This window comes from Parus major, chromosome 3, assembly GCF_001522545.3.
Source record: "Parus major isolate Abel chromosome 3, Parus_major1.1, whole genome shotgun sequence".
NCBI lineage: Eukaryota > Metazoa > Chordata > Aves > Passeriformes > Paridae > Parus > Parus major.
Genome location: NC_031770.1, coordinates 30,674,563 through 30,689,771, shown reverse-complemented (window position 1 = coordinate 30,689,771; position 15,209 = coordinate 30,674,563). Strand labels below are relative to the sequence as shown.

Genomic DNA, 15,209 nt, shown 5'->3' with positions numbered 1-15,209 from the left:
AAATTAAAAATTTGTCTCTAGGTGCATTCCCTACTGGGACAAAATTTCTCTTCCCCACAAAACTATAGGGACTCTTACCACAAATGGTTTGGTGATATGGCCTTTGAGTGCCATGAACTTGATCAGCTGCACACTCCTCAGGCTGTTGCTGTTACCTCCAATTCCCAATAGTGTTGCTGGAGCAGGTGTAAGAGTCCATCCAGGAAGCCACTTGGACTGTGAGATGACCGTCATGTCTGCATCTGTGTCAATGAGTCCTGAGAGAGCAGTCCTTTTGGTTGTAAATTCTAGTGTGCAGGTTAGTTGAGGCTTATTGTCTTAGTCCACATTACCAAGGACTCTGATGTGTTGTTAGAGTCCTGTTTGGGGAGCAAAATTACTTGAGCAGCTACCAGTCCCTGAGGGATAAAGCAAGGTGCGTCAGGACACGTAGCCAATAGAGTGATTTCCTGTTGGGATGTTACCAGTAACACAGAGGGTAACACAAAAATTCCCTCTGTTAAAAATGAGATTCACTTAATGTCATAAATGCAATGGCAAAATATGGTTAATATAAAAAGCAATTTACTATAAAACAATTTTGATCAGAAATGACACGAGAAAAACCACAATAAATAAATCAGTGCAGTGCCGGGTGGACAGGGATCTGTACCCAGAGGTACCGATCTCCTAAATCCACAAGGAAGGGACTGCGGTCTGGGGTTTTTATTGGGATTTTGTGTCTTGAGGCTAAAGTCCGAGCAGTTGCTGTTCAACAAAGAGTCTAGATGGTTGGTTGAATGAATTTCCTGGAACCGCTGAGCTGAGTCAATCGCGGACTGGGCAGAGTCCTTTCGCATGTGAAAGGTTCTGAGTGCTTCCTGATTGTATCTCCGGTTGGGCTCTCAGGGTGATGTGTCCAAGTCCGGTGTGGAGCCGATGGATATCTTGGTCTGGCTCTGCCCATTGTTTAGCATGATTGCATCTCTGGTTGGGGTTTGCACGGTACGTCCGGTGCGGAGCCGGTGGGCATCTCATTGTCTAGCACGATTGCATCTCTGGTCGGAGTTTGCATGGTAAGTCCGGTGCAGAGCCGGTGGGCATCTCGGCCAGGCTCCGCTTATTGTTCAGCCTGATTGCCCGTATCTGGCCCTTTCTTTCAGGTTGGCAAGCGTCGCTTAGGATCGTTACCGCCTGAATGGGTATTTCACTGCTGGGTTTTAGGAAGAAATCTTTTGGCCATACTATATTTTGTTATAAATACAATTATATGCTCATTTTATTCTCTCACTAATTTTTATTCCAAGTTACATTTATCACAGTCCCCCGCCTAATAATTTATCACATTAAAAATTCGTGTTATTTTACTTATTTCTAATGAGGGAGAACTATGGAGTTTTAACTATATTCATCTTCCTCTCAGTCTGTAAGTGAATTCTCACAGTATTTCTGAGAAGGATTATTTTTATTTTCAAATTTCTTTAAAGCTTCAACTGCCTTTTTGCCCTCTCCTTTCTCTTCTAACTTCATTAGTTTAGAGAAAGGAGTGGGTTTCTCTAGTGCTTTTTCTGGGTCTATTGGAAGGGTGGCAATCTGCATTCCTTGCACAACAGAGTGAATTAATCTGATGAAGCAAGGAATCAAACACGGGAGAAATATGATACCAGCAATTGAACAAGATATAAAGAATACTAACTTTTTCTACCAAGCCTCCTGCCTGAATATTTGGTCTCACCAGGAGGCTTGTAGAATCGAATTCTATTTTTGAACTGGTACATGTGCTATCTTCTTAATCTCAGTGGCTAGTCTTTTTATTGTTTCTCTATAATCATCTCTTTCTATGCAACACTCGGACTCATTGTATTTGCCACACACTCTTCCTTCTTTGGCTAACAAATAATTGAGAGCTAATCTGTTTTGGTACACAAAAGCTCTCATTTGTGAATGTTGTTTCACTAGGAGTTCTAGGGCCTCTGAGGTGTGATTGGACACTACTTCTACTACCACTTGCAATCTGATAAGCCTGTTGAGAAGGTAAATGGGAGTCTTGTAACCCCAACTGCCATCATTTGCCCAAGTGGCAGGCTTATAATATTGAATGATCCGTTCAGCAGGCCATTCTTCTTCCTTCTACTTCTGACTGCTTCTTGCTATGGGTAGTTCCCGTTTTAATTCCCTCTTTTGTCTATTTAATGTTTTAAAGAGGGAGCTCCCAATAATTTATTTTCTGTTCTGGGGAGAGTAAAGAAGAAGGGTCTAATTATTCCGAGTGTACAAGACCCCTTCCATTTCTTAGGTAGCTTACTATATGCTTTCTTGCTACATATCTAGTAAATGCTATCGGGAGCTTCCCAACCTCTGTTTGTTCTTGCCGGATCATCTCAATATTCTTTTAGGCCTTCTAGTGCATGGAAGGGATTGGCCCCGGAGTTTTTGTACCAACATAGTTCAATTATTTCAGCCCATTTGCAGTGATTACCACGGGTGTGACTCTAATAGCCTGCGGGTGGTTCGGGTTGCCAAGTTTTTGATTTAATATCAGAATTCACTGTGAGTGTGCTTATACACGGAGTATAACCTACAAAGTCAGTGAATTCTTTTCCCTCTCTGCTAATGCAGACGGTGCCAATTATTCTTTGATCTATAACCCATCTCTTGGGTCTTCGTGTCATTTTTGACATTTTTGAGCCCTCCCATTTTAGGAGTTGCTCCGGGGTGAGTCCCTCTCCCTTCCAAGGCCACCTTTCAGCCGACTTTAAACCACCACAAATCCAACAGTTAGACCTAATTCTGTGGCTATTTCTTGCATTAGGTCTATGAAAAGATTCTGATTGGGGGTGGGTAATCTCCAATTGCTATATTGTTTTTCTAATTGCTCATAGTGCTCACTAAGAGAGTTAAGCCTTTCTTGTTCCAGTCTCTTTTTCTGAATTTTTACTTCTCGCCTTTTTAATTCTAGGGTTAGTTGTTTTATTTTGCTTTCAGGGTCTATCCCCTCTTCATCTCTGGAGAAGCAGAATACTTGATCAAATTGTAAACATACCTGGTCATCATAATTTTTTAACAAATCGAGAATTATCGGCTCATTACTAAAGGAGGCTTTTCTCTCATGTTTTAAATTTCTACCTTCTCAATACAATTTTCTTCTCATGGTACACGTTTTTAAGTTTGCTTTATTGTAACATAAAGGGTTGACTTTATAATATGCTAAAAAAGTGGATTGTCTTTTTCTTCTTACCCAGACAGTTTTGTTACATTGGTTACAGATTGGAATTGGAGGAAGCAATCTCACTTCTCTCCTATACTTGAAGTGGGTAGCTTTGGTTTTTCTTTTCACAGGAGTTTTAGACTGCCCGTCCTTAAAACCTGCCTCTGAGTGGTGACACCAGATCTCTCCCCTTAGTTCACAGAGATTATACTGAGTGCCATTGGACAAATAAGACCCCTTTTTTCGTTCTGTAGGACAGTCAATTATTCGTCTGGTATCTGTGGCAGTCTTACACTGCTCACACTTCTCCAGGAGATGCTCCCCCGGAGGTACCTCGGGACTCATTCCCTTGGTTAAGCACATGGCTAGATTCAGGACAATCAGGATTCCCCACCGTTGTATGCCTCTGCTTTGCCCTTCGCCCGTATAAAAATATACGGCGGGGAGTACCATCTTCTTGGCAGCAGGTATAGTCTTCAGGGGTCTTTGTAGTCTTAATGGCATACCTTCTCTTGAAAGTAGCTCACCGAGACAATTTAATTGTATCAGTCTTGCACAGTACTTTGACTGTCTTTCGGCACTCAGTCGCTAATACTTCTGCTTTAGCATCTAATTTTTTTCTAATTCTTTTTTGGTAAATTTGGTACCACTCAGGAGAGTCAAGTTCTAATAACTCCAACTGGGTGGCAAGTATTAAGAGACGGCTAGTCAATTCTTGCTCCTCAGTTAGACAATCAGTAGACAATCCCTTAGGCCTGTATCCTCCCCAACAGTGGGTTACTCAAATTATTTTACAATAAACGCACTTAAAATGTATAAAAGGGAAACAATCACAATTTGGGTTGTAACAACTTATCTGATCTTCACTGGTCATTTGTGGTGACGTTGAATCTTAATTTAAGTTCTCCTGGAGGGGTGGTGACTTTCTACTCGGAGGCGTCGTAATTCTTCACTTTTTTTACTTGAGATGAGTGTGTCCAGCCCCTTTCTGCGGTCCGGACAGCGGTGTCTGTGGTCAGGAGGACGAGGAACGGTCCTTCCGAAAAGAGCTTCCCCTCACCTTCACTGGGGGGTGAGGGGAAGCTCTTTTCAAGTTTTGACGAGGACTTTATCTCTAGGCTGTATCTGGTGTATAGCGAATCCCAGAGTGGCGCTTTGGGGAATTAGTCCTCGTTTTTGCAGGTCCTGTAAATTTTTGTTGATAGCAATAAGATATGGTTGTAATTGCACATCCTCCACTTGAGGATGTCCTACCGGCATTTCATGTTTGTATGGCATCCCATACAACATTTCAAAAGGAGACAGACCTGTTTCAGAATGGGGCATTGTTCTTATATTTAGCAGAGCGAGGGGGAGACACTTAATCCACGACATTTTTGTCTCTATCATGAGTTTAGACAATTGGGACTTAAGTGTTTGATTTATTTTTTCCACTTGTCTCGAACTCTGAGGATGCTAAGGGGTGTGATATTGCTATCTAATACTTAGAGCCTCTGAAATTTGTTTTATAATTTTTGAAGTAAAATGAGTCCTTTGGTCTGAATCAATACAATCTACTATCCCATACCTAGGGATAATTTCTTCTAATAAAATTTTAGACACTGTTTGGGCTGTGGCTCTTGCTCTGGGAAAAGCTTTCACCCAGTGCGTTAGTTTGTCAACGATTACTAATAAAAATTTATGTCTACCGATTTTTGGTAATTCGGTGAAATCCACTTGGATCCTCTCAAATGGCCTGTATGAGAGAGGACGCCCTCCCCAAACGGTTTGTTTGGACCTGGATCGATTCACTTTTTGGCAAACCACACACCCCTGTACCTCTTGCTTAGCAATTTTAAAGATCCCCTTGCACCCGAAAAATTTCAGAAACTGGTCGGCTAGTGCCCGAGTTCCCCAATGGGTCTGCTTGTGTAGTCTTTGTAATACTTTCTTTGCCATTCCCTTCGGAATTAGTTCCCTCCCATCAGGTAACCACCATTTTCTCTGCTTCATGACTCCTCCTATCTTCTTGAATTCTTCAATCTCCCTCTTTGAAGGGAGCACGGTGATTTCAAGTGACTCCTCCGGAGTTACCTCGGGAATACTTACAGTGAACAGAGCTGCTCGTTTTGCCTCTTTATCGGCCAGGTTGTTACCTCGGGTTTGAAACTGCAACCCCATCTGGTGTCCTTTTACATGGACAACTGATATTTCTTCCGGCTCTCGGACAGCCTCTAGAATCTGTCGGATTATTTCCCCATGGATTAGGTCTTTTCCCTTAGTATTTATCAAACCTCTTTCTTCCTAAATTTTCCCAAAAGTGTGTACCACACTAAAGGCATACCATGAGTCAGTGTAGATGGTCCCTCTCTTTCCTTTCAGCCTCCGGAGGGCTCTCAGGAGGGCATAGAGCTCGCAAGCTTGTGCGGACCAGCTTGCTTTCAAAGGACCTGATTCTATAACTTCTTCGGATGCACCATCTATTATCGCATATCCTGACTTTCTCTTTCCCTCAATAACGTTCGAAGATCCATCTACAAACCACTTCTCTCCCCCTTCTAACTCCTTATCCTCTAAGTCCAGTCTTATTCTGGTCTGCAGCTCCATGATCTCAGTACAATCATGTGCTAATTTCTCTGGAGGTTCACCGAATAGAAACTGAGCAGGATTTTGTGCAGAAGTGGTTTTTAATTCTAAACCAGGTGAACTGATTAAAATGGCTTCATACTTCAGAAGCCTGGAATCAGTCAGCCACTTTTCTGCTTCTTGCTGCAGTATATTTCTCACATCGTGGGGAGTGTAAACCACCAGGGGAGCCCCAAAAGTTATTTTCTTTGCTTCTCCCACCAACAGAGCCACTGCTACGATTGCTTGTAAACATGTAGGCCAACCCCGACTAACAGGATCTAAGATTTTTGAGAGAAACCCTATAGGTTTTCTTTTGCCTGCCCATTCCTGGGTCAGGACTCCCTGTGCTGTTTGTCTACTCACGTCTACAAACAACTGAAATTCTTTGTTCGTATCTGGTAGTAAGTTAGTACAGGGGCAGTTATAAGGACATTTTTCAGTTTTTGGAAATTAGACTCATCCTGTTCAGTCCACTTCAGCTTGTCAGTGTTTAATCTTTCATATAAAAACTTTACTTTTTCACTGAAACCCTCGATCCATTGCCTGCAATATCCCAAGAGCTCTAAAATTTGTCTAATTTGCCTTTTTGTTTTTGGCGCAGGTAATGCCAGGATGCCTGCCACCCTTTCAGGGTCTAATTTCTTTTTCTCCTGAGAAATACAATGTCTTAGATATTTTATTTCAGGCTCTGTGAATTGCAGCTTGGATTTTGAGACTTTCAAACTTTTCTTCCCTAGAAAATTTAACAAAGCAATCGTACTTCTCCTCACACTTTCTTCAGTTGATCCAGCTATTAACAAGTTATCTACATACTGCAAAAGCTTTATCCCGTCCTCAAGAATAAATTGGGTCAGCAATTGTTCTAAAGCCTGCCTGAAAAGGTTTGGAGACTCTACGAACCCCTGGGGGAGGACCGTCCACCTTAGCTGTTGCTTCTGGTTAGTATCTGGGTCTTCTCACTGAAATGCAAAATAATTTCTGCTCTCCTCATCCAGAGGGCAAGTCCAAAAGGCATCTTTTAAGTCAATCACACTGTACCACACATCTTCAGGAGAGAGTCTATTTAGCAAGGTATAGGGGTTGGCCACCACCGGGAACCTAGTCCGGGTCCTAGCGTTTACCGCTCTTAGGTCCTGCACTAATCGGAAACTTCCATCCGTTTTTCTTACAGCCAGGATGGGGGTGTTATGTTGAGACATGCAGGGCTCTGAAGTACCTCCTTTCAGGAGGTCATCGATTACTTATTTCAACCCCTTTTTCCCTTCCATTGGAATGGGATATTGTTTGACCCTTATAGGGTCTTCAGGGTTTTTGATTTTTATTTTGATGGGTTTGATATCTAATCTTCTTACTTCCCCTTTTGAATGCCATACTTCAGGGTTTATTTTCTCCTCATCTTTAGGAGTCAACTTGAATATTTTCACCACCAATTCAGAATTTTTAATCATGATATTGATTCCTAAAGCCACAATCATGTCTCTTTCTAACAAATTGTAATCCGCCTCTTCCACTAATAACAAATTCCCTAAGCAAATTTTATTTTCAGATTCTATTTCCACATCTTTCATTACAGGCACTTCAAAGGGGTCTCCCTTTGCACCGATTACAAAAACCTTTTCTCTGCTAGCCACACATCCGTATGGCAATTTCTGCAGGGTACTTCTCTCTGCCCCAGTATCCACAAGAAAACTTACTTCTTGTCATTGGGGGCCCACTCTTAATTTTATCAAGGGCTCTTTGGATGTCTTGGTCCCCAAACTGAAGAGCCCCTGACACCCCTAATCTTGAAAAATCTTTTCGTCTTTCATTCTTTTTCTACAATTCCGCTGAACATGTCCTACCTGTTTACAGTAGTAGCATTCAGGGGGTCTTTTCCGTGGGGCCGAGGCTGCCTGGTGAGAATCTCGGGGTTTTCTGGGCACTGTTCTAGACTTACCTTGTGCCTGCTCCTGTTTCTGGACTTCTTTTACTGCAGCTACTAAAACCTTAGCTTGTAATTTCTGCTTCTCATCCTCCCTCCTCATGTATACTTTCTGAGCTTCCCTTAGGAGCTCCTGGAGGCTCTTGCCACTCTTCGATCTTTTCTAATTTCCTCCTAATGTCCTCCCAAGATTTAGCCACGAATTGTGTTTTCAACAGCACCTCCCCTACAGGGGAGTTCAGGTCAGTTCCAGAATATATCTGTAAACTGCGCCGCAATCTTTCGACCCATTCAGTGGGTGATTCCTCTTTCTCTTGACACTCTCTAAAAACTTTGCTAATATTCTGGCCCCTAGGGACCGCTTCTCTTATACCCTGGACAATTATGTTCCTTAAATCTATCATGTTCCGTCTACCTTCCTCTGTTTGTGCATTCCAACTTGGGCTTACGCTAGGCCATTTCTGATTGCCTGGCATCCCCTGTGGATTGCGTCTGTCTCAATCTCTGCTACCAGCTTGTTTAGTCATCTCATCATCTCTCTCTCTTCTTGATTAAACAACGACCTTAGGATTGCCATAAGATCGTCAAAGGTGTAGATGCTACTTCTTAAAATTTCATCTAATCTCTCAGCCACACCAAAAGGATCATCTAACAATCGCCCCATCTCTTTCTTAAATGCCTTTACATCTCCAGAGTTAAGGGGTACATTCACGAAACCGATCACTCCTGGGGCCGTTGGTACTTCCCTAAGAGGGAACAACCGGTGCCCTTTTTCACTCTCTCCCCACTCATCACCCATCATTTTTGTTTTCAAACGGGTTCTACTTGCGGGAGGGGAGTTGGTGATTGTGGGTTGCTTCCCCGTTATCAATTGTGGGAACTCTGCCGCCACCCGGTTGACAGGAGGGATCCCCTCCGTTATATGGGAGGGTTCCGGTTGTGGCGGCCGAACCGGCAGGGACAGATAGAGTGATCCCCATCTTTGCACACAAGAAACTTCCGAAGAAGCTACCGTGGCTACGGTACTTGCAGGCGGGGAAAGGGGAAGGGCTGCCGACATCGCTGCCGGTACTGAGTCTCCTGCTTGAGACACATGCATCTCAGTGGGTTGGTCTCGGGGGCCCAAAGGTGCTGAAGGCACCACTTGATCTGCAGAGGGAGGCCCAGCCGGTCCATGATATGGGGGTGGTAAGTGGTTGAGAGGTTCCCAGGATTCAGCTCTTGACTCACGTTTTTCTTTTTGTTTTATTGGGAATAGCCCTACTCTGGCGTTTAACCAGAGTTTAGCATATTCTTTCTCCTCGGGATCCAAGGGGACCTTGTTCTCCACATAGGAGAATAACTTATTACACGTCCACTTTTCAAATGTGCCTAACACTGGCCAAGTGAGGTGACTTCTCAGCTCTTGTCCTCCCTAAACCTCCATACAATAATGTATTAATTTTGTCTTTGATTTCCCCTTCCTCTGGGGACAATCTTCCCAGTGTTTTAACATCCATCCCAAGGGACATTCCAGCGGGATGTCTAGTGCTCCCTCCTCCTGCTCGGAGGGATTTTTCTCTGTGCCTTTTCTTTGAAGCTTACTCTTTTTCTGCCCCATACTTGGCAAATATATAATTTCTTACCTGTCTTCGACTCCTTTGTGAGTCGATTTCAGTCTCTGTGTTGTGTGCTTACCCTAGGAATCAAAATTTGCCGATACTCACCCTTCAGCAAGCTGAGCTGAGGTCTCTTGTAATCGGTACTTTTGATCCTCTTCTGGATCTATACCTAGTTCTGTTTACTAAAAGAGTTTACCAGTTCCTGAGCTCGACAGGACATATCCTTCCCCTTTTAGTCCCTTGTGATCAGTCCCCCAAGACACCCTTTGGTCTCAGGTTTTTACAAGTGTGTGTCGAGAAAAAAGCTTTCACTCAGGATCGCTTCTTTCGTGGCCGGCCAATTCCCTCGCGGGAGGATGGAAACGCGGCCTTGAAGTCCACACTCACCCCGTGATCAGATCACGTCTCACACACTCGCCCGATCACCCACTCAACCAGCAGTACTTACAGCTATTTTCATGCATGGATGTCTTTGTGCACAACAGATGTTTTACGAGCAAAACAAGCCGCGGCTTCCCAAAGGCTCCGTGCCTTCCCAAGCTCTCTGCTCCGAATCCGTTTCCTTTTTATTGTGGTTAGTCTCAGCCTAAATTTAGTTCGGAGCTGCAGGGGTTCTCGACTTACCAGGCTGCTAAAATCAGCAGGGGTACCCCTCCCGGACAGCGAAATTCCCCGCAGTTTCTCCGAATCCGAGTCACGGCACCAAATCTGTCATAAATGCAATGGCAAAATATGGTTAATACAAAAAGCAATTTATTATAAAACAATTTTGATCAGAAATGACAAGAGAAAAACCACAATAAATAAATCAGTGCAGTGCCGGGTGGACAGGGATCTGTACCCAGAGGTACCGATCTCCTAAATCCACAAGGAAGGGACTGCGGTCTGGGGTTTTTATTGGGATTTTGTGTCTTGAGGCTAAAGTCCGAGCAGTTGCTGTTCAACAAAGAGTCTAGATGGTTGGTTGAATGAATTTCCTGGAACCGCTGAGCTGAGTCAATCGCGGACTGGGCAGAGTCCTTTCGCATGTGAAAGGTTCTGAGTGCTTCCTGATTGTATCTCCGGTTGGGCTCTCAGGGTGATGTGTCCAAGTCCGGTGTGGAGCCGATGGATATCTTGGTCTGGCTCTGCCCATTGTTTAGCATGATTGCATCTCTGGTTGGGGTTTGCACGGTACGTCCGGTGCGGAGCCGGTGGGCATCTCATTGTCTAGCACGATTGCATCTCTGGTCGGAGTTTGCATGGTAAGTCCGGTGCAGAGCCGGTGGGCATCTCGGCCAGGCTCCGCTTATTGTTCAGCCTGATTGCCCGTATCTGGCCCTTTCTTTCAGGTTGGCAAGCGTCGCTTAGGGTCGTTACCGCCTGAATGGGTATTTCACTGCTGGGTTTTAGGAAGAAATCTTTTGGCCATACTATATTTTGTTATAAATACAATTATATGCTCATTTTATTCTCTCACGAATTTTTATTCCAAGTTACATTTATCACACTTAATAAATTGTAAAAAGTTTAATATAAACAAAAAGACAATTAGGAGACAAAGGAAATAAAGCAAAGGGTTAAAACGGCCGGGTGCCCTGGCGGGGGTTGCCAGGAACACACCTGGTATCTTGGGAACACTCTTTTTATCCCCTCCTGCTGTGAGGGTTTAATGCATGTTCAAACTTTTTCAAGAAGTATTTAGCATGTCCCCACCCTGGTTCCGCCTATTTAGAACATGCTCTGTTTGATTTCTATTTCTGCTGTTCAGCACTATTTTTGCTGTTCATCATTATTCTTGCTGATGAGCATTATTTTGAGTTTGGTTTCCTTTCTTCTGCAAATGGTCAGTGTTGATAACAGTCTGGGCCCCTCATCCTTCCTTTGAGGGCAGCTGGGCTTCATATCTTCTGCTGATAACAGTTTGGGCTCTATTGTTCTCCTGATAACAGCTTGGGCCCCACTGTCTTTGCCCTCTGGGGTTTCCTTGCTTTGTACCTAGGAGATTCCTTTAAGCTTAAAACTTGTTAGCAAGAAAAAAAAAGTACATACATAGCCAAAAACTATTTAACATATAATATTCATCTTAATACTTGCGAAGACCAATATCACAATATAGATTTATAACACCTTAGTCCTTGATTTATATTTCCCCAAAATTACCTGTTCATGGGGCTGATCTTTGGGCCCAAGTTGGCCTGTAGATATGGTATGTGCAAAACAGTCAGTTTTACTGGCTTGGCACTTTCCAGCTCCAACCTGGCACCTGGGGACAAGGCTGCTGGAAGCCCTGAGACAAGGTGTTGGATGATTGCTTTTCTGGCAGCATTTGTAATGTCATCAAGCACTGGCCATGGGAAGTTTTTAGCTTGATCATCGGGCTGAGTATGTGCCCCCTCCCCATCTAGGTGTTCCAGTGTTAGCATTGCCAGTGCCTGATCCCCAGCATAATTAAGCAGCAATTGGTTTAACAGTCTCTTCCACCCCCCTTCCCACAGGGTGAACTTGGTTGGGGACAGCAGCACAGTCATAGTATGCTTTTAAGTCATGAGGAGTTAACACAGGAGCTGTGAAAGTAGCCCTTATCAGATTGTTAAAGAAAGGAGAACCCCTGCCTAGTGCTTAGCAGCCTTGCATAGCTCATTCCTTTAACCTCCCCATAGGCTAGGGGTTCCCATCTAGGACCAGCTCCTCATCTCCTGTATGCACTGGAAAAACTGCAGTTTTAGAAGCCAGCTCCCAATCTCCTTCTTTTACCACACTAGTCCGGATCTTCCATGGGTCGATGAAACCACTGAAAGCAGAAAGGCTTAGGTCCTCTTCTGAGGAGGGAGCTGAGGGCGCAAACACAGCACCTTTGTAGCTGGATGGGTGGCAGCGCCAGGCACACAAGCGCTGCCATGTGGGAGAGCTGGATTTCCGGGAGGCGGTGGGTATAATTTCTGCCTTCTAAGGAGGGTTGTGTCTCGAGGGTTTAGGGGTGGGCAGGGGCGGCCTGGGCCCTACGCAGCCTGTCCTGGCGAGAAGAAGTGGGGCGGGGGTGACTAGAGCGGGGAGGGGACCCGGGGTGAGAGGGGGCGAGCTGGAGGTGGGGCTGGGTGAGGAAAACCTGAGACAGCATGGCTGGAGTGTGCACTGGGCAGGAGCAGAGTCGTTAGCTGCCTTTGTTTTCAGTGAATGGGAGGGATGGGTCATCAGAGGAGTCAGGGGAGAGGAGGGAGAGGGGGAGGGGAGCTGAGGGTCCTGGACAGTGTGGCCACCACCATCTTGGGCTCCACGTGGAGGAGATGGAGGTGGATACAGGGTGGCGGAATAATAGGGTGAACTGATGTTTCCCGAGTATACTGCTAATATTGGCCCTGTATCCCACTCCAGGGTTCCAGGGTAGTCCGAAGGGCAAGGAGGACAATAACACGAAAGGACAGGAGTAGCTAATGAGCCAGGCTCCTCCGTAGGCAACAGTTTCTGCTCTCGGGTTCTTGTCCCAGGGTTAGATGGGTTAGAAGCAGACTCAAGTGGGTAGGAGGTTTTGCTCGGGGTGGGGTATGTGCCCGCAGGTTTCTCGGGATGGGTGGCTTTAGACTGGAATCTGCACCACTTTGGCTTTTAGGGTCTCTGGGACCACGTGGAAGACAGGCAACAAGCGAGGAGCTTGAGGGTCCCCCCTCGTTGTTAAGTCATATAATCTTAGCCTTATGGGGTCCCAATATTCTGAGGAAAAGATATCACAGTCCAAGCTGCGTCCTGGGGCAATGTATGGAGCAGCTCCACTTGGGTTTAAAGTGGCTGGGAAATCTCACAAGACCCATTTCAGTTGAATTTTCAGCTTGCGTATTTTAACCTCCCTCCCATGATCTGCTAAAAGATCTTTAAATCATCTATATACACCCTCTCTAATGAGGAGAGTCTTAATCCCATCCTGCAAAGCAGCAAAACTTGGATGGGGTGGGATATACCTCCCTATTGGGGTAGGAGCAATGGGAAAAGCTCCCCCCCGCTCTCTGCTTACCTGTGTTCCTAGCAGGTGTCCTCCGAGACAGCTGGTTGTCCTCCAATGGCTGTCTGTTGCCAAAGTGTCAGGCCTGACAAAATAATCCACAGTGGAGAGAAGAGATCCTGCTGGTTTGGCCAGGACCCAGCCAAACTGATCCCTAGATGTCTCCAGTATGGGAGTCCCTGTTCAGGTGCCACTTGTCACAGTTGGCTCGCTGTGACTCCAGGTCCTGTCCAGCTGGGTGGGCATGGCAAAATGGAAGGACGGGAATGATGGAGTTGCCTGAAATGCTTTAATGGTGGTAAAATAACAAACCACAGGAACTGCATGTTCTGGGGTAAAGCTCCGAAGACCCAGGGGCGTGGTGAGCTTAACAATTCATAGGGGTACCTGAGGGCAGGGGTCCAATTGCAAATGCGAACCAGGGACATGACCTATTATGGAATGATCCCAGTAGCATCCTAATTTCCATCTTTTCAGTATCCTGTCTCCCGGGGCCTCAAGTTTTTTCTCTCTGTGTCAGAAACCTGGTCCAAGGTATGATCTATTCCAGCTGATTTGGTTCCCAAAAGAGATGATGCAGGGCAGGTTCAAGACTTGCTGTTTTCCTGTGGAAGACAGCTGTCAGATAGTGTGATAATCGCTTTCAGAGCAATCCACTGTCAGCATCAGGGGAAGAGTTGGGAAGGGGTTCTAGTGAAAGGGGACTATGGATGCTGAATGTGAGAAATCAGGCAGTAAGCACAGTGTCTGTGTGAAACTAAATCACTTAACTTTCTCACACTGGCCTGAGAAAGTATGGCCTGAAAAATGATGAGGATTCCAGACAGTCCTTAGAGAAGGAAAACAACCTTTGCAGCTGTTGTTTGTTACCTTGTTGTTTACTTGTAAGAAACAGTCAAGGGGTGTTGTTCCTAAAAATGTTGTTCCAGATCAATGCTGGTGATGTGTTAGTTTCATGACCAATGAAAGCTTTACCTTTCTGGACCTTCTCAGAACTGTCTATAAAAGAAGATCTGCAAGATCTGGAAAAACAAAAAGTGCTCTCTTTTGCAACTAAGGCTAGAGAATCTGTGTCATCGTTTTGCTGTTCCTAATACAGTGTGACAGGGGACCATCACAGAGAGATTTTTAGCTCATAGAGATCTGTGGAGTCCAAAACCAATCTGACAATCTCATGCAAGAATGGGCCTGTCACTCTGAAAATTAAGCTTTCTGATAATGTTTTCATAGTTTTACTTTCCCATGAAAGTCCTATAAGTTGTTTGTCACATTCCTTCTAAGAAACGTCTTTTGATGGATGTTTCTCATGACTGGTGTGCTTGGGAAGGTGGTAACTTAATTATCCAATCCCTGGTCAGTGTCAAGAATCTATAAATACTGGAGTCAGAGAATAAAGGCACTGTTTTTTCTGTTCTGATACTGAGAGGTTTTTGTGTGAGTCATTTTGTGTCTGTAGTGATGCTTGCCCCTGGACATGAATGGCAGACCTTTTACTGGGGAAAAAATTCTCAAACACCCCCCCCCACTGCCCCCAGGTTCCCAGTGTCGAATCACCCTTTCTGTAGAGAAATTTCTCCAGCTATCCAACCTGAACCTCCCCTTGCGCAACCTGAGGCTATGTCCTCTTGTCCTGGCATTGGTTGCCTGCCTGGCTACAGCTTCCTATCGGGAGTTGTAGAGTGATAAGGTCTCCCCTGAGCCTCCGCTTCTTCAGTCTAAACACTTCCACCTTCCGCTACGCTACACGATCGATAAACATTTTTATATCCATATATAAAACATTTTTATATCCATATATAAACAAACTATGAAGTCTGTGTAGCGCTTTACGCAGAATTCCGGTGTTTTCAGCCGGGGCTGGGGGTGCCCAGGACCCGCCTGCTGGAACCGGCCCGTGGGGTGCGCGTGCTCTGTGCG

The 15,209-nt window shown here is 45.0% G+C and overlaps 1 long non-coding RNA gene across 1 annotated transcript; it reads right to left on the bottom strand.

Annotated features, from left to right (window-relative positions):
• Nucleotides 1-3,049: 3,049 nt before the first annotated feature.
• On the bottom strand, nt 3,050-14,321 carry LOC117244014. The gene is made up of 3 exons (XR_004496302.1): nt 13,305-14,321; nt 9,941-10,024; nt 3,050-4,372 (listed from the first exon to the last, which is right to left on the bottom strand). It is a non-coding gene; the product is annotated as an uncharacterized LOC117244014 (long non-coding RNA).
• Nucleotides 14,322-15,209: the final 888 nt, after the last annotated feature.